Source organism: Gavia stellata, chromosome 4 (assembly GCF_030936135.1).
Source record: "Gavia stellata isolate bGavSte3 chromosome 4, bGavSte3.hap2, whole genome shotgun sequence".
Lineage (NCBI taxonomy): Eukaryota > Metazoa > Chordata > Aves > Gaviiformes > Gaviidae > Gavia > Gavia stellata.
The window spans coordinates 80,444,697-80,464,879 of NC_082597.1; the positions used below are offsets into that span (position 1 = coordinate 80,444,697).

Sequence of the window (20,183 nt, forward strand, 5' to 3'; positions counted from 1 at the left end):
AAAAAACCTATGACTTAGACCTAGGAGAAAACGTATCTAATCTACCTGTAGCTACAATGCCTATCCAAGACTAAAACATTCTTCCTAATCTTGTTCTCACCATCAGCTTAAAGCATAGTTTTGCCAAGGTTCAGCTTTCTGGCACTCTATTGAAAGCATAACCACATAAGATCTTCTTGCAAACCAGCTTTAGGTTTGGCAGGGAGACCACCTGGAATCAAATGTGTGCCTTTTGGTATGCCTATGGCCATATGCCTGAATTTTAGTCAAAAAGCAAGAAGCTGCAGGGATTTTAATTTTTTTTAAAAAATGTGTTTGGCAGCTCAATTCTCCTGATATTCCATGGGCACTGAGCATGCTTCAGTGCAGGGACAGACAGCGTGCAGAAGAGATGCTTTAAATCTAGGACTCACAAGCTAGCTCCGAACCAAACCACCAACTTGGTGCTCAAACTAGCTTCGATAGAAAGGTGGGTTTATTTGTGCAGGCTCACCCCACAGCATGGCTAGAGCTTTCCATACCCCGGTTAAACACTTTCTCCACGGCACTTCCCAGGGTAGGGCAGATGGACTAGGCTGAGCATCTCCATCTGCACTATCCCTCTCGCTGCCACGTCCAGAACGATTTGTTCTGCAATTATTGCTGTGTGCCGTTACAGTACCAAACACCAGAGAAAGCAGATCATCTCTTAAGCTTCACAGAATCACAGAATCGTTAAGGTTGGAAAAGACCTTTAAGATCATCAAGTCCAACCATCAACCCAACCCCACCATGCCCATTAAACCATGTCCCGAAGTGCCACATCCACACGTTCCTTGAACACCTCCAGGGATGGTGACTCCACCACCTCCCGGGGCAGCCTGTCCCAATGCTTCACCACTCTCTCCGTAAAGAAATTTCTCCTAATAACACACAGACAGCATAAGAAATGGAAAATAATCCTACCGTGAGCACACAGAAGTTGCTGCAGACGGCAGGGGTGGCCTGTATATGGAGTTGAGTGAGAAATATACTGGAATAACTGAAGGAGAGGAAATACACACTAGTGCCCGAAAAAGATGAACCCGGCCACCAGATATTAATCCACCAAAACTACAGCTGTCCCCAAGAGTTGACACACCTTTGGCTTTAAAAAGACAAAGTGTGCAGTGCTTGGATGGGAAAGGGGGACTTGTCCAAAGAATTCCTGCTCGACTGGTACAAACGGACGGTGTCCGCTGCATGGATCTAAAGATCCAAAGCCCTGTGGCACAGTTTGAAGCGCACCATTGCCCCCCACGCTAGACTTCCGTAGCTTTTTGGTGTGTTTAAGGTAAAACTCAAGTTAGTAACTCCTTCCAGCAAGTCTGTAGAGTCAGTTTTGAGAAAGCACCAGCGTGACGATTGCTCATGCAGTCTCAGCACACCGTCCTTGTTCTTACGCAGCACAATAGGGACGTTCCTTACATAAGCACCTTCCTTGGGGCGGTACTCGCTCAATCGAGGAGTAATTATTTAACCACAATTCCGTCTGCTTTGCATTACCGTTAAAATAATCTTATGCAAAAAGGTAAGAGCTTGGCTATGAGTCCTTAGACCAAATATTCACTTACCAGTGTTGTGCTGCTTGCCAGGTCATTGCTGTTTGTACTTTAGAAGCTTGCACCAGACAGATCGTGCCAAATCCCAAGAACTTTGTCATTAAATGAAAAAATTTAAGCCTAACAGTAGGAAGTGCTCTCCATGCTTTGCTAATCTTGTCAAACTATACTGTACAGACAATTACAATTAGTAAAAGTATTCTTAGGAAGCTTAATGACAACTTTGGAGCCATGGTTTCTCTGCTTCAGGTAGACTGGAACGAGGAAAACAGCGGGGAACAAAGTTTCTCCTGCTGTACTTTAGCCCCTCATAAACACAAAAAGGTCTCCCAAGGGAAACTTCCCACTCCAGACAGCAATTTAAGTGGTACAGATCTACCCAGGAACATCAGCTTCTCCTTCTGCCTTCCCATGGGCAACACCTTTACTACCAGCACCTGGGCTTGTAACCACAGAAAAGCACAATCCTGTTCTGCATTAACTACTTCAAGGCATTTGAGGTGTTTCTTCTGAAAGGAGTGAACAGACAAAGCTCACCAGCTCCAAGAAGAACATCTGAAAAAACACTCCTGCTGTCACCACCCAACAAAGACAGAGAAGTGCAATAAAATGACCTACTTCTTCACTGCATTTTGTATCTACTACCGCATATAGAAACTCCCATGACTTAAAGCAGTGGCTCCCAGACAAGCTGCTGAATAGTCTAGGTAAGTATCTTTTAGCACATTTCTATTTTGACAAAACCATAGTCACATCCGATATCCTTTTGGTGAAAAACTGACATCAAGTAAATGATTTACTGTCTTAGATTTTAGTTAATCTGGCCCTTTGTGATCATTTACACCTAAAAAGAAATGTGAATTCTAACTATGGCTACCTTCTTTAGTATTTTTAAGGCACAATCAAGTCCTCCTGGGGCCTGTCACAGACTGCCTATCCATCCGGTAAGGCTAAAGGCAATTCCCACGGTACTTCACCCAACCCTTGCTCTTTTCAGACATTTAAATGCATTCAGGTTTATCCATGAGAAAGCTTCTTTAAAGAGCAAGCTCCATGTCTGAATCCAGCAATTAGATTATCAATAGTTTCAGGCACAGACAAGTTGGCAAAATCGATCTCTGAACTGCTCATGCCCCAAGCAGGAATGGTGCGTTGTATCCACCATGGCAGAAGCATTCAGAACATTACAAAGAGACCAGCCAACGTGTGAAGAGCCTGGAGGTAACACTTCCATCAGGTTTACTGAGATAAGCATCTTCCGATTGTCTCACAACAATTAAGAAAACCTTGAAGTTGAATAATTGCAAAGGAGAAGAGCAACTCTGGGCCACCTTTTACGCTTCATGGGTTTCAACTAAACCATAAAGAACAGGAGATTAAGCCTCCTGGAAGGTCTGGTAATTTTGTTACCTTATTTATACTATTATGATGATCAATTGTGTTTTGATTTTAATTTTTGAATCCAGAGATGAGTTACTTAATCCATTACAAAACTACAAGCATGTCAAAATCTTTTCAGGTTAATGGCCACGTTAAGAGATCAATGACTTTCCGGCACCTTATACAAACAGCTCAGTGAAAACCCACCATTAACTGTTAGCATCTGACGGGCCTTTTAAAGACAGGGACAGATCTGAAAATTCAATCCGCAAACTTGCCAATTTGTTGTATCTTTGAGTTTCCTTAAAAAAACCACCCTGAAAGCGAGTCTCAGTTTAACACATATATGTGCACTACTTCATTAAGTTCATAGAGAACACAGTAACAGCAGCAGTCAAAGGCAAGCCCTGCTGGAGCAGAATCAAGTTTGCATGAAGTATGTTTTGGGGACTGTCAGGAACCACCACATGTAATCCCATCACTTTGACATCTCGTCTCATCTTAGATTTCTGTCTCTAAATTTAGATCTGTTAAAACCTCCACAGCAAAACCTAATCATATATTAAGGAAACAGTCACTGCTTGTAACACAGTCTCAAGAGAGAAAGTAGAAAGACAGGAATTAACACCAGAAGTTACAGAAGAAAGGTGGTTTTGTTTGTTTAAGACTTACTTTGAAGATGTCATCTTGTGCATGCCAACTGTTGGCAGTCATCAACAAAAATAAATTCTTGCTGTTAACAGAGTAGCTGAAAAGACAGGCAACTTAAGATGTTACTACACTTTCTTCTGGATTTTAACCACCACGCGTTGCAATAAAAACCACGACAGAAAGAAAACATGATTAACTGATGGCCAATCTAGAAAAATGCATCACTAGCTAATGGCTTCACCTACAAATCAAGTCACTGCATGTTTCACTCATCTCTAGTACCCTCCTGATGGAACTCAAAAATCTGCTACAGCTGACAGACTCCCGCTTTTTGCATTTCCCTTTCCCATCAACTTACTTCATCTCATGACGGATCTCTCCCTAGACTTCTACATCAAAGCTAGAGTTGTATCCTGCCCTTTTGTCCGCTTGGTAGACAATTTAAACACCATAGATGGATGAAAAATGCTCACCTAGGCACATAATCTCTTTTTGCTCGTAGCACAGTAGTACTTCCTTTGGCCTTGAATATGCTGCTCCCACCAACGCAGAACACTGCAGCAAATGTGATTTGCCAGACCTGTTCCTTTGACCAGATGAACACATCTCATTTTCTTCTTTGGCTGTATGAGGTAACATGAGACATCCACCTATCTCCTTCCAAACACTGCCTCAAAACCACTTCTTTGCCACAATGTCTGCAAGGACTTTGGCATCAGTACTAAGACCATTATGTCAACCAGAATTGCCTAGGTGAACACCATTCCTCTCTGCCTGCGGGACCACCATACACAGCAGAATCCCTGGTCTGCGACCGGCCTCCTGGGTTCTGTAATAAAATATCTGCATTACTGCATGGAAGAGATACTCTAAAGGAAAGTGTATATTAAGTAAAAATAAGCTGCAACTTTGGTTTTAGATGCCAAAGCAAACAAGATTAGTACTCCATAAAGAAAATAACGGAGTTATTTATCGCTTTGGAGTTCTACCAAGTATTTGATACAACCAAGCTAAAGCCTAGGATTTTAGTATATTTTCATTACAACTTGTTTTTGAGTAATTGGGTCTCAAGACAGCACTGATTTTTGCAGAAGAAAGATGCAATCTCTAAAACCTTTTCTCTACTTCTGGAGTAACACTTATTAATCATCCCATTTCACAACAGTGACCTTAACAAAAAAAAAAAAAAGGAAACAACAAGTATTTTGATAACAAGTTTTCTGTGCTTAGTGTTTCACAACAATTTTATGCTTGCAGAGATGCCATGCCATTCTGGACAGAGTATTTCAAAATGGAAACCTATCAGGAAGGAATTTAGAGAATCATGCTCCCCAAATGAAGGGAAGACAGCTGATAAAGAAGCAGAAAGTGCATTATACTATCAGTGCAGCCTTCCTTTAGTTGGTAAAATGGCAGTGGCATTACATTTGAAGTCAACTGAAGCACTCTGTATATGAGGAACCATAAGTTGCCATGAAGATTGATGAGGAAGAGTCTTTTCCTAGGGGAAAATAAAAACAAACAAACCCCAAGAAGACTGTATGTGGCTGTCAGGAGGAGGGGAGGAACAACAGGAAGGAGGAAGAAGTCGCTATGAAACTGGCATCTTTAATTCAGGAAGACATCAGAGCTCTTGCAGTTCCCACAAACGAAACAAGGAATCACATAGTTACTGTGGAAAAGGGGGAAGAGTCAAGCCAGTTCTGTTTAGAGAAGGAAGTAAGGGGAGTACCATGCCAAACGCAAGAGGAATTTAATCTGACGAAGGAGAATCTACATTTCCATTCAGCCTTTGAACCATGGCAGGCCATGCCAAGGGACATTTTTTGTTCTGTGTTTGTTCTTTACCTGAAAATAAGAAACTCAGCTTTTCTCCTGCTCCTCGCTAGAATGATCTTAGTACTATGTTGGAAAGCCAGTTTACTGTTTGCATTAGCTCACCACTAAATGACAGTGGCCACAATACAACCGAGTTCACCACACTACGAAAACTAGTATCATGCCGTTACATTTCAGAAATGGTGATTAAGACACCGCCGGTCCAAAAGTCCTCAATTCAAGGAGAAAGAGGAAATTAAAAGCTGCATGTTTAGCTCCCAGCTGAGTCTGGAAGTTGCGGAAGGTATACATACCACTTCACAAGGAAAGGGAACAGGAAGCCAGGGAAGAAAAGAGTCATTATGTTTAAATGGTAACATTTTCGTGAGGTTACGCAGGCCAAATGAGCATATCCCAGAAAAATGTGAATCCAAGCCTGGGTAAAGAAACAGAAAGCAGGATAAATGACAGCAGCGGGGGGGGGGGGGGGGGGGTGGGGTGGGTGGGGAACGACGGACCAACAAAAAAAAGCCTTAGGACAGCAAAGAGTATCAGGTCGGAAAAACATATCAAAATAATACGAAAAATCGTAAGAGCTGATGCACAAAAATGGAAGGGTGCAATTAAATGAGATACTAGCAACTAGGTAACAATAGCTGAGAGAGCAAAAATAGGTTTCTTCGCAAGAGCCTCTCCCACACAGGATGCTGGCAACAGGTAAGTTTGAGATAGACTAAGATGATCTACTGCCAGGATCGACATGTCAAAAGAAGAGAAGAAAAAAACCAGATTGATTAACTAACAGTAGGTCACCATGTCCTCAAGATTTATGAGAGAATTACAGAACGTAAGGGCTGAGCAGATAACAGAAATATGTAATGCTTATTAAAGCGAGCTATTCCAGCATGGGTACAAAGTGTTTGTAAAACATGCTATAGGTGACAGAAAAAAGAAAAAGAAAGGAAAAAAATAAGTAAAAATCTGTGAACTTCAGTATTAGAAAAACCGATTTAAAAGTAGCCATACAGAACCTTTGGCAGACCTGATGATAGGCATAAAGGAACATAAAGCAAGAAATAAGGAAGGACGCAGAACCACCCTTCTCCATCTGACCCAAACCCACCATTAAATTTGCCCACGTGTCTTTGAGCATGCCAACTCAATTGTTTAAAGGAACTTTATGTAGACTTACTAGAAAGTCCATTTTGTAATCTATAACAAAAAGTTCCAAAGAATCTAAATTTTAAGATAAACATAATATTTACAACCGTATGCACACAGCCATTCCCCACCACTGAGGAGATGGAAAAAAACTCAGAGGAGTAGTAGAGAAAAAAAGAAGACAGACAAATTGATGTCTCTGTTGATAGAAACAATATTGGACACAGTTATTGGAAATTAACCACTTGTTAGGTTAATTCTTTAGCTTTGCACCTGGCTGAATGGCAGAGCTGTGTCAGACAGACAGGCTACTTCAGTTTTTTGTTTGTACAAACCCACATGCAAATTTGATGCAAGTCAGCAAAACTCCATCTGCATGGTCTGAAAAAAAAAAAGAAGTCTCTTCCCTGAATGACAAAAGCCCTCAGTTGCCAAAATGCCACCAAGAACAACACTAGTATCGACATGCTGTAGGGACAGCAGCTTCATCAGTAGGATGCTCTGGATTCCTATCTGCCCTATACATGATCTTCTGCAACACCATCTCTTCCAGTGTGGATGCCATTGCATTACAGCAATGCAAGCAGCCATACAGCGACAGGAGCTCTGCAGAGCCGCGGCTGAACCAGCAGAACTTTGTTACTCTAGGCAGGATCCCAAGAAGATGATCCTGGTATCAGCATACTATTACTCAAAGTAAATGTAAAGAACACTCAGAAAACCCAAATGGTTTTGAGATTGAAATCATACAAAAAATACAATGTTATGATTAAAAAGAAGTCAGAACTCCCCCACCCCGCTCAAGAGGAATGGGAGTACTAAATCAAGTTCTAGGTTTAATCAACACCTCCCCCAGAGCAGTGGGCAGAGATGACACAAGCAATTAACAAGTGAGAAAAACGAGAGTTCCATATGAGAACTCTGAAGACACTGGTACTATTTAAATTAATATGAGGTGAAAAGGAAAAAAAAAATAAAATCAGACAGTGTAAAAAATTAATAGGCATTACTAGCCACCCATTCTCAAAGCAGAAAACAGACTTTTCATTTTATCAAATAAGTATGATACCAAGGAAATGCTTTCAAGTTTTCAGTAAAAAGGGATTAGGCTTTCATTTCAATTTCCTTTGAAAGACCAAGTAAAGATCAGAAATCACAAGCATATTCAAACAAATACATCACAAGCTAGTGAATGTGCAAAATTTATCTGCCTACCTCAGCTAGTTATAACCACTAAAACTACATACTATGTGTTCCATGAAGAACATGAATCCAGATCTTAATTCATTATACCTAGATGTAGCCTAAGAAGGCTTATCTGCAAGGCTGTTTTGCTTCGCTAGCTAATTAATTGCTTTTCTTATCATAAAAAACATTGAGAAATCACTTTGAATGAAAGCTTTCTAAGACAGAAGCTGCGCTGGACAGAATGTGCGTGTATATATACATATTTGCATGTGTTCATATATAGAGAGATACACAGTTTATATGTAGGTGTATGTATATAAAAACACACACTCACACACACGTCCTGCCACTGTTTTGAAGGAAAAGCATCCTGACAGAACTCAAGTTCTAAACTTGTCAGGTGACAGACAAGCAAGAGTTGCCAATAGAGCACAAAGCTTTCGGAGCTCTGGGAAGCCAAGCCAAGCCGAGCCAAGCCAACTTGAACACACAGCGACGAAGAGCTATCAGGTTTTTAGCTTCAATCAATGGTACCAGTCTTAGTCTCCAGTGGGTGAATCCACGTAACAAATACACTTCTTGCTGCCTCTGCAGAAAGACAATCTTGGAAAGGAATTCCTCTGAGTTTCAACAATTCCCTCCAGACTACCATGGGCTGCAACAGGCTTACTTGCACTGCAGGACACAGGTAACTCCTGTGGACACCCTCATGACTTGGCTTCTGGGCCAAGCACACAGGAAGCCCCCAAACAAGGACAAAAGATGGGTCTCTGGAACAAGAGGAAATTCTTCTGCTGGAGCACGCCGGACTAGTAAACCACGAAGCCCATTCCTACCCCCTCAACACATCAACAGGAGGCAAAGCCCACCATATCTTTGGCTGCTCCAAGAACTGCTGTTTCAGAGCATCAAATGCACAACAGGCACCCAACTGAAAGGGCAGACTGAGGGGAGACACTCCATGGGAGCTTAAAACAAGCTAAGTCAGGGCTACCAGAGAACAGCCATGTCCCTTATGCCAGCTCACATGTTAATTCAGTGAGCTGACTTAAAGAGCTAAATCAGTCACAAAATAACTGTACAAGCAAGTAGAATAAACAAACACATAAACAAACCCCATCCAAATAATTTTCAGCCGTTTCTGGTTCCCAGCTCTGGCTTAGTGTGGGATCCTGAGAGCCATTAAAAGAGTGAGTTTGCAATGACAGAGGCTGGGAAGAGAAGAGAAGAATCACAGTAACCGTGAGCATTTGCTGTTACCTGCCATAGAAACGCACGCTACGTTGCACTAACTCGAGAGAGCTCCACCAGTTTCAGTGGATCCATGCCACCGTTCTCCCATTTCACTTCTACTGCTGCTGAACCTATTTCTTTCAGTCAATAAGGGTAATAAGAAGTTGGGCAGAACGCAGAAGAAAGGAGAGGATGGCCTACAGAGTATTTTACTCTAAGGCTTGTCTACGTGTCAAAAAGGCAGATAATTTAAGGTCTGGCATGGAGCGAATGACCATCTAGAGCCTATGAAGCAAACAGTTTGATGGATTTCTGGTCTGCTTCAAGCAAAACATAAACAGGTTAGCTCAAACAGCACAATAGGCTAACTTGTGAGTTCATTCTCTGACTCGGCCTCAAGTGAAGTACGAGCAGTCACAAAAACTACTCTAAGCAGCAGCCGCACGGCAGCAGCTAGAGGCAGAGGGGCTGTGTCAAGCAGCTGGACTTGGTAACCTTTTCTACTAGCACAGCTGGAAAAAGACACTTTGTCAATAGCTTTTAGGCTCCTGTTCCTCTGCTTGAGGTTAAAGCTCCCTGTAGCACTGACTAGTTGTGTTTACAAAGCACTCGCACCAGTGGCAGCACGTAACATAACCCAAAAACGTTAGAAGACAAACAGCTGGAACATTTGTACCTGCAACTTTGTTGGAGGACATCAGCCTCTTGAACTGGACACGTTCTAGAAGCAAACAAAAATTTGCCAAGTTTTTTGTTTGTTTGTTTGTTTTAAAGATAAACGCTTCTCTTCCATCTAGAATAGCTACATACATACCCAGTTCAAAAAAAGCCAAGGATAAATTACTAACAACATGAAGAAAAATAGCAATTCACAACAGAAGTGTTTAGACAGATCATTGTCCCCACTCTTCTCAGCTGCATTGAAAGACATGTCTTTACACGGACTTGGGAGCATGCTATTTCAAGCCTTAGTCTCTGAACCTTACAAATTTCCAACATGAAGTTATGGTCTATAGTGCAACATTTTGCAGTCAACTCATTCTTAAATACTTACAAATGCCTAGCGATAAAGACCAAATACACAAACCCCCATAATATTTATTATTCTCCCAACAGCCACCGCATATTCTAATCCAGCATTTCTAGTTTTCAATATGTATTTTCAGTTACATGAACTATAAACTAAAATACAGACTCAGAAAGACAAAGCACACAACTTATTAGTGTTTAGCAATCTTTAGAAGATATTTTCTAGATGCACAAATAGTATTTACTACTGCGAACCCACTGGAAGCTACACCTTTCCCTGTACTTTCTATAACTTGCCATTAGACTTCATTTAGACAGCCTGTCAGATGGCTTTTCCTCATACACACAGAAAATAACTCTTCGGTTATCTACTACTACACGCTTAGTATTACTAGCAAAAGTGGAGCGATCCTATCCTGTTGTCACATTAGAACTAAGTTTTCTGTGATTTAAAAGGCTCATTTTTATGTGCGACTAATGCGGAACCTTTTTCTTTCTTTTTAAAAATATTTTTCATCTCTGTTGACACACCACTTTCTTCTTTTATCCCCTTTATTAGCCCATATGGTATATTTTTCTAACATCTGATCAATACCTCTTCTTTTCCATTATCCCCTACTTCTTCTGTCTCTCTAGCTCTGTTCCTTAGGCACATCTCCCTTTCCAAGTATTTTTCACAATGACAAAAGACGACCCTAATACAACACAGAGCTTTTGAAACTGGGAATACCTTTTGAAACGTCAGCTCCAGAAAGTGATAAGCCTGAATATTTTTCCACTGTAGTGCAATTTAACCGCATTTTTAGTAAAAGCAGAAGGGTCACAGCTCTGTCCACAGACATCAGAAGATAGTACTGCATTTCGTTTAACCATTTAAACATAAATAAGGACTAATTCTGCAGAATTCTGAATTCAAGAAAGCCTATTTTACTGCTGGTGGAGAAGCTGAAAGATGTGGTTATATGTTGGTGGTTTAATTATTTTACCTTCATCATGTCCCAAAGCAGCTGATTTACTTGATGGCCGTCCCACTCCACCTGTCCAAAAAAAGTAATGCTATTTTCTACCAATAGGTAGACTTCTCCAGCTGTGCTTTGATGTTTAACAATTGACATTTGAAAGGGAGAGACCTTTCAAGGAGGAAGTTATGCTTGTAGATTCTCACTTTGCCAACATAAACGGAAAAAACAGGTAAGTAAGTGATAAATAGCTAAGTAAGAATAATGCTTGACTGTACTGAAAAGCAATATTACCAGTTGGGCCAAATATTAAGCACTCAGTAGAAATCTTTTACGTTAGTGGATATAACAAAAAGATTTTTGTAAGTGTACTTCATAATTTAGTTAAGCAAAGATATATAAAAATGTGCTACCACCAGATACCTACTCCAGTATCAGGCAGGTTCCAGGTCAGGGAAAGCATAATATTAAGCGTTTTCCCCTTAGGACCTCTAACATGCTTAAATTTTTGTTTTCTTTCTTCCTTTTTTTTAAGCCAAAATTGGACTGGAGATCATGCATGTCAATACTGAGGTATAACTATTCACTGAGCATGTACACACGCAAAAAATTAAATGCTCAACATCCCTCCCAAGTTAATCCACAACATAAATTCTTGGCTTTGAAATATTCAAAGACTTAAATCATCAACACTGTCTTGAATTTTTTTTTTTTAATTATTCATCAAGCCACGAAAGCCATTTTTCTGCCAAAGTCGACAGCCTCTTCAAGGAAAAGGGGGAAGAAAAAAAAGAAAGAAAAAGAAAAGCACACCATCGAAGGACTTTGCAGCCTTTAAAAACCCCCAAAACAGACACTGCGTCTCTCTACGCTAGCATTTGCTAACAGTGTCACTGTACTCAGCTTTTTTTGTGTGCCTGCCACTAAGCAGCACGTACAGATACTCCCAAAGCTTCCTGAGAGGACAAGACCTGAACCTTTAACCTGAATCAGTCCCCCTTTCCCCACCCACCCACCTCCCCTAATGCATTACCTCCTTATTGTTGACTGAAACAGTAGACAAAGTCAGCGACTGAAAAGCACATTCTGCCTATTTTAACGCAAAATCTTGAAAATCCTCACCACAGCTCAATGAGAAAGATTAGACGATCATTGGTTGAACCCTCTCAAAATCCTGTAACTAAAAGAGAAAGATTTAGTCTTAAACAGCAGCTGTATTTTCACTTAGCTATGCAGACATTTCATAGCCACTCTGCCATACTGGCTTATGTCTGGGCGTTTGAATAAAAATAGCTAATGTGCTTGCTTGTTACGCCATTAAATAAAGTGCACAAAGGAATTGCCAGTACCGTTTTTGCCCATGAAAGGCAATGGTCATTAATAGCTTGTATTTGCAGAAGGGCTGTCAGAGGAACAGCATGCCTGAGCTTCCTCCACAGCTTTCTATAGGTTTGACCATACATGAGGCGGCAGGGGAAAAGACACTACCCATTTCCTCGTTCCAGAACAGGTCACACCTGCAGGAGAGTTGGCAAGTCATGCAAGCCTCAGCTGGAGAAAAAGATTTGAATCCTGTAAATTTGAGGGGGCAGAAAGATGTGGGTCTCTTCATGGAAAGAGTATCTTGGGAAAATGTGCAATGATAGTATCAGTTAGTATTTCGACACTTTTCTCTTGCTGTCCTGACTAGTATCTTGGAGATTTGCACTTGTATTACCATTCTTTTTCATCCATTTTTTGCTTGAAGGAGTTAACTTTCTTTCAGTAATATTTTGAGAGGAAACAGGGAACAAATGGGCTACTCGTACAATCATGTCCGGGCTGGATAAACAGATTTTTCAGGTATCTTCAAATAGGTCCACATGGAAATCACAGCAGACAGGCGAAGTGAGCCATGCTAAGGAAACAGGCTTTGTCACCTGGATGGTATCCAAGCGTGGATCACCTAACAAGCAGAATGGAGGACTGAGAAGCTGACAGCATGCTCACCGGGTGCCAGCCACGAGAAGTCAGGGATTTTCACTAGCTGGACAGGAGAGCTCACTCCACTGACCAGGAAAAATATATCATCATACATACTCAGATGAAAAGTTACATGCAAGAAAAAACAAAACAAAACAAAAAAGGGAGATACTGAGAAACAAACACTAAGATTACTGCTGCACTTTTTTGCTGGAATATTCTTTGTCCTTGCTTAAAAACTGGGAAAGCTTTATGAATCTTTGTTGAAACCAAGATGAAGTTTATTCTGTTTGCTCCCCAAGTGTTCCCAGTCAGAGGTCTCTACCTACATTTTCTTATTTTAGAAAGGCACTTCTGAGTATGATGGGGTTAGAAGAGAGACATGTAACACAAAGTTTCTTCCCCCTCCAGCTCTCTTCCCTCCCCAGTTTTCCAGAGTTCCAACAGAATCCCATTGAAACTGTCAGGGACAGCAGAGCTGGAAAGAAAGAGAAAACACTGAGTCCCAAGCATAATTTTTAAAGAAAGAAGGTATGAAATCCCAACACCTAAGCAGGTTTCCACCTGTAACAAAATACTTGTGGGAAATGTAGAGATGATAGGTGCTACACTTATTCCAGGTAGCATGAATACAACGAGTGGAAAGTAATCTCGTGTCTGTTCTTTAGGCAAATATTCTTGGTGCTTACGACCCACCTTTGAAAGTAAGGCTTGTTTCAGTAGCGGGATGGCATGCTGAGAGAAGCTCTCTGAAGTGCAGTTCAGACTCTTTGCATGTATTTGGAAGATGGTTAGAAGATGGATGGTTTCCATGCTTAAGGGACTGTATAAACTTAGTGAAATACGCACTATCGAGAAAGTCACTCCCCTTCAAGCACCATCTTGCAGGTAGAAACTCAAGTCCTGACATGGGATTTGAGTCTTTAAAGTCTGGGGCGAATGATTCTTACACCTAGCAATCAAGAAGCAAAAACAACACTCAGGCTATTAAGGCTGTGGTGTTTATATCCCTAACATTATAAATTATTCAACCTTTAAACATGCTTTACTAGGGGTTCAGTAGGAGCAAAACACAGAACCAAATCAATTTTATTCAGAATAGTGTGGAGGGAGAGTTGCTTTCCTATTTTGAGAGCATCATCTATGCTACACATGCAGAGCCAAAGCCTTCTAATCCAGCAGGCTGAATACGTACTAGATATTCAAACTCAAGAACGTGTGCATAAAAGGAATTTCATACAATTAGTCTCTGTTGTCCTCCTCGGTTTATGCTCTCTGTAAAGTTCTCATTCCAATGTTGCTACATTACACACTCAGACCCATCTTTTTGCCTCCTGCAATGCCTTCAGTAATATAGAAAACATTAGACAAGCAGGAAAGGATGTCTAAAAAGAGGATATTTGTACAAGCGACTGATCTACCATTTAGTCAACAAACAGGCTCATTTCACAGTCATTATAGTAAAGCAAAATCAAGTGAAGCACGATGAAAACCGGTAACACTGGTTTAGTCTCAATATTAGAAACTGTGTGTCATAGTTTTCTGCCAAAGTAATGTAATGGAACACAGTTATGATTTTATGAAGAAAAATTTTCATACTATTTTAGCAGACTAGCACCCCGGATGGCATGTAAAAAGATCTTACGGAAGAAAAAAATTACATTCTCAACTAATGAAAGCCTCTGCACACCTCCATTTGAGTATCTTTATTTGCTAAACAACTGACAGAAGTTTGGAACTTAAGCTTGAAACCCAAGGAGAGCACAAATTTACCTGAGGAGGTCCGTGCAAGGAACTGATCCTAGTTTCTGAGAAACAGGATGAAAACTTGTACTACACAGGACAAGATTAGTTCCAAGAACACACTAAAGAGAAGCTGTAGAAGTTACTGGTGATGTATGGCTCATATTGCGACCAAGAAAAGAGCAGTGGTAACTGACTTCCTCTCAAAGAAGGACCTTGTTTCAGCAGTCCCTTTCATATATTCCCGCAGGACAAACGTTACAGCTTTGGACATTGCAAGCACAGAAAAGCAGCAGCACGGGAGCTCGGGAAGGTCCGTGTCAGAAGAGATCCTTCTGCATCCCCGCAGCCCCACAGGAAACCTCCCGTCACTGAGGCAACACTCTTTCCCCTCTTTCCTCGCCTGCCCAATTATTAATTTGGGTTGGTTTTTTTTTTTTTCAGCTGCCGGAGCATTTTGTAGGGACACACATGGAAAGCTGCCAGCCTTCCCAGAGCCAACTCCGAGTAGGTCAGTCTTGGCTCAGCAGCAGACCACATAGCGCAGCAAAAGGAAACACAAGGCCTTGAACTCACGCCCATCTTCCCTCTCGTCCTCCATACACACACCCTACACGCAGATTTTCTTTGATCGCTGAGGAACAGTAATTCACTGGTGGCCAACATCATCTCCACTGGAGACCGTGGTAGCTGCCAACAGGCCCTATCCATAAGCAAACCAAGAACTGCTCCGTTTAAAACTATGCAAACCCAGAAGTTAAGGTGCCAAACTTTACCATGAATGTGTATTTTTGGCTTCCTTCAGGTGTTAAGGGAAGTTACAGAGTAACTGTAACGAAGATCTCTTATTTGGAGCTGCCAAGCCAATCTAAAGATGAGGTCCGGTGAAGGAGAGAAGTGGCGATAGGAACTTCCCTGTTCCCACGGCCGTGTCTTCAGACGGCAGCAACGCTGCGGTGGCAAGGGGCATCTCAGCTTCTAGCCTTGCTCCAGAGCCAGTTTCATCTCAATTAGCTTTGGTATCAGGGCGGTGATACTATTACACTAGTGATAAAGAAAACCCTGAGGATAAGGTCCCCCAAGTAACAACTAGGAAGTAGCCTGAAGTTCAGTGTTCACTTCACCTTCACGCAAATGACTCCTGGTCTTCAGTTAATCGTTGGCTTTAGTCCGAGCCGACATCCTGATACACATCACCAGGCCACCCATCACCTACGGCTTTTGATTCATGCAGAAAGTAGAGGCCACGTATGTAATCGACAGCCCTAAGGAATGACGCATTGTTTATGAAGGGGAACACCAAATAAATGAAATATTACCAATATATGTAGTTACTGGTATTTAAAATATTCTACCCTTTATGTCACTACACTAAATCTGGAAGCAATCCCTAAGGAATTGTAAGGAAAGTCAATGTAACACTCAACACATCAGGGACCTCCCCGTTACCCAGAAAAACACCTTCTTGATAATTCTTCTTAAATAATCACAGACGTACCATTACACAACCATGCACAAAATACTACAAGATTGCAAGAAACATTTAGTCATTTGATGAGCATAACACCCAATCTGTAGAGACAGATTCACAGGATCTGCAGGCCAAACCCACGTTTCTTCCTAGGGGTGAAACAAAAGCGAAAAAGAAAAAGGAAGGGATGTGCCAATCCTTCCACACCTCACCCTTTGACAGTAACTACTCTACGCCATCTGGCTATTAAGGATTGTCAGCACTTGAAGAATATCCATGATGCTTTCCTGACTGCTCTTACAGGAAAGAAAAAAAAAAAAAGAAAGAAAAGGAAAAAAAGTCCTAGAAAATTCAACAGACATATTATCAAGTGAAAGCTATCACCCTGCCTCCTTTTTCTTGAGGGAAAAAATGCTTCAAGTATGCTTACTGCATTTCTTAGAAAATCTGTATTTTGGAAACAGTGACTATTCCTGAACAGGTCTGGGATTAAGGTGTCGAAGTTTGAAAAGACAGGTGACTGAGCAAGGCCCTCACCCTGCACACAGCTCTTCCTGCACAACGCATTGGAGCGGAGCTCACTTGAAGACCAATGCAAATAACAGAAATCAATGGCCAATTTGCCTATTCGGCATTTCTCACAGAGGTCTAGAAGAGAGCCTGAATTTGCCCTCCGAAGGTTTCTTAAGGCCTACATGAATCGCTTATCTTAAAGGCAGCAGAGCGGCTGACCCGTCCCACCATCCAGTCTCTAGTAACTCCGTACGCCTTCTCTCACCCCGTCTCCAGCTGCCGGCTGTGAATACGGAGGCACAGGACTCCCGGGGCAGAGTCGTTGTGCCAAGGAAGGTGCACAGGCACATGGCAGATACAACCGCAACTCCTCCCACGGGCTGAGGGCTGGCGCAGACCCCAGAGGAGCCGGGGCTGGCTTGGGAGACAGAGCTCCCAGCGAAATCCATTTAACACATTCCTGCACAGCTTCTGCCGATACCGTTCCTATGGACAGTTGAAGCTATTCTAGCCAAAAGCAAACATCCTTGCCAGGCTGGCTGCCTTCGCTGAAAGAAAAGCATGCATTTTACAGAAACAAAGATAAATTGAGCTTGCTTTCTCCTACAGAAGTTTTCTTGGTGTGACTTTCTTCCATTATATCTGCTTAGGTAGCTAACAAAACCAGACCTCCTGGAGCAGGAATGTATTTATGTATTTTTATACAACGCGTTGTGTTTTTAAATGCTTGCTTGGGCTTTCTGGACCTTTGCACATGTATTAAACCATACAGCATTTTGCAGCTACCACCTCTAATTAGCACAGGAACTGGCACCTTCTTTGCTGCTTTTACTTACTTGTTCATTTGAAAAGAGATTTTGAAATTGTGTATTAAGATATACTGAAGCACTATTGTACTAAACAAGCATAGTGACCAGAGTTTATTACACCTCAGACGTTTTCTTTATAGGTTCCTTCCTAAAAATATTAATAAGCATACTCAGTAAAGTAAATGTAGGATTTACTTTTGAATATCGCTATTCTTTGTATCTTTTGTCATTAAAATTTAAAGCTAAAAATACACATATAACCCCCCCCCCCCCGATGCATACTTGCTCCACATTCAAATAGAAACCCCCAGACAACCAACATAAACAACTGTGATGAATGCTTCAATCTCCAATGGGCAGTGGGATGAACACCATAAAAAGAAATTAAGACTTACTATTTTTCCACCTCCCCTCAAAACACAAGAGTCTAAACCAACTCCTGTTTGGTCAGTTGTGACTTCGTAAGCTCTGTATCTACCAAACCACACGCTGCCAGGAATAGCATAAATCTTAAAGCAAGGATTACAAAATCATTTTGGGGTTTTGGTTGGGGTTTTTGCTTTTAAGAACCCCAAGACACATCCTTACAAGGAGAAACAGTTCAGTCTGCTTTTAGCTTTCAAAACGAGCACAGATCTATTTATTCTGCTGGGTATACACCGAATGTTTGAAAAAAAAAAAAAAAGTTAGTCATAGGTCAGACAATACAGCTCGCTATGACTACACCCTTCACTTGAAGGAAAACCGAAAGATCGATTTTCTATTTCAACCAGCTGAAACGTGAGTAAAAAGAAAAGTAAATTCTCCTGGCTTTTCTTTCCTAAAAAAAAAAAAACCAGCTTGCCATCCAACATCTACCCCAACGTCTTTGGCCGCTGAAAAAGAATCCGACCATTGGTCAGGCTGTGCAACAGGCACATCCCATACACCTTGTTGGGCGCGCACTGACGTGCGCTCAACTCCTCATCCCCGCTGCTTCTACGGGGGAAAAAAAGCCACCAGGTCAGGAGAGGGTATCTGTCAGGCCACGTCCTGGCACCAGCCAGGGAGTTAGGAGTTCAGGCGAGCGCAATACCAGGTTAACAATTTGCTTCGCTCCTGGACTCCACGGCAGCCCTCCATTTTGTCAACTGCCTCAATTTAAACGTTTTCCAAGTTGAAGGCAGAACTTCCAACATTTCCTCGGGAGCCCTGCGGGGCTTTAAAGCATCCTCGACCATTTTAAGCCGTGGAAAGCCTATTGGGAGCCAGCAGCGTTTAGAACCGCAGAGGCGCCCGCCGAAGCTTACCCACGACCTCCCCGGACATCCCCTGCGGAGGGTTTCGGGGCGCGCTGAAGCAGCCAGCGGGCTCTCGCTCATCCCTTCCAGCGGCGAGCTGCCTCCCCTTCCCCGCACAAAAGGCGCCCGCCTTTCCCCCCCCCCCGCTCTCCCCTGCCTTTACGAGAGGCAGGTGGATATGGGGAGGTGAGCGAGGACGGGACGAGGAGGCGGCAGGAGCCGCCGCGGGCTGCAGGGAGCCGGCCGCCCCGCAGCAGGTAGGGGGAGCGCGGGGCGGCCCGCCGCTGCCGGCACCGTACCGTACCCCCCTCCCGCTCCCCCCCGCTTCCTTACCACCTGCGGAGGCGGCCGGAGCCTGCCCGGGCCGGGGCAGCGACCTGTCCGCTGCGGGCGCTCTCCTCCGGAGGTGAGGGGGCGGCGGGGAAGGGCATGCGGGAGGAGGGAGGGAGGGCGCCCGCCGCCCGCCTCTCCCTCACCTCCCTCCTCCTCCTCCTCCTCCCCGCCCAGCCCAGCCCTGCCCGGCCCGGCCCCCCCCGCGCCCCTCGCCCCCCTCCCGGGCTGGCTTCCCCGGGGCGGCCCCGGGCGAGGGGGTCCCTGCGCTCCTCCCGGCACTTACTGTTTCACCCCCTGCCTCTCTCTGTCTGTCTGTCTGTCTGCCTGTCCCCTCGGCAGGGATAAAAGTTGTTGCCACCGGCCTCGCCGCTGCCGCCTGAAACAACTCTGTCTCCTTCAGCCGCTGGGAAAGCGCCTCTTTTTCCTTCTTCTTCAATAGGAAACAAACAGCAATTAAAAAAAAAAAAAAACCACCCAAAAACTATTCGGCTCTCTTAAGAGCGGGAAGCGTGAAGGTGGGAGGGAAAAGGAGAAGAAAAAGGAAACATTTGGAGCTTTTTCCCCCCCTCTCCTTCTTCTTCCCCCCTCCCCCCCCAAGATGGCTTGAGAAAATTAAAAGGGGACAGTGATGGGGCGGAGGGGGGACACAGGGAGAAGGGGGGAAGTTTGGGGGTTGGGGTGGGTTTTTTTTGTGGTGTTCGTTTTGGTGTCTTTTAAAGCCTTCGGTTCCCAGAAGGACCCGAAGGATGACAAACAAACGGGCAGAGCAGGCAGGCAGAAGGAGGGGAGCGAGCGGGAGAAAAAGAGTTTTTGCTGGTCAGTAAACTTCAAGCTGCTGGGATGAGGTCATCGGTGTAAAAATAAAGCGATGGCGTCATTTGAAACCAATCCCAGTGAATGAACTCAGCCGGGGGGTGAAGGTGGGGGGAGAGGGAGAAGGAGAAAGAGGAGGAGCGGGGAGAGAGGATCCCTGCGGGGAGACGGCGGCAGCCGCCGCGCAGCCCCGGCAGCGGGAGGCGGTGGCGGGGGGGGGGGGGGGGGGGTGTCTCACGCTGTACCATGCTGTCACCGCG

General features: G+C 43.3%; 1 long non-coding RNA gene across 1 annotated transcript in view; it reads right to left on the reverse strand.

Annotated features, from left to right (window-relative positions):
• The window catches only part of LOC132316932 (uncharacterized), a 35,572-nt gene extending 16,426 nt beyond the window's left edge, over positions 1–19,146 (reverse strand). Inside the window, exon 1 of the long non-coding RNA XR_009483964.1 lies at positions 19,111–19,146. This is a non-coding gene — a long non-coding RNA (uncharacterized LOC132316932). The remainder of the gene's footprint in view (positions 1–19,110) is intronic.
• Positions 19,147–20,183: the final 1,037 nt, after the last annotated feature.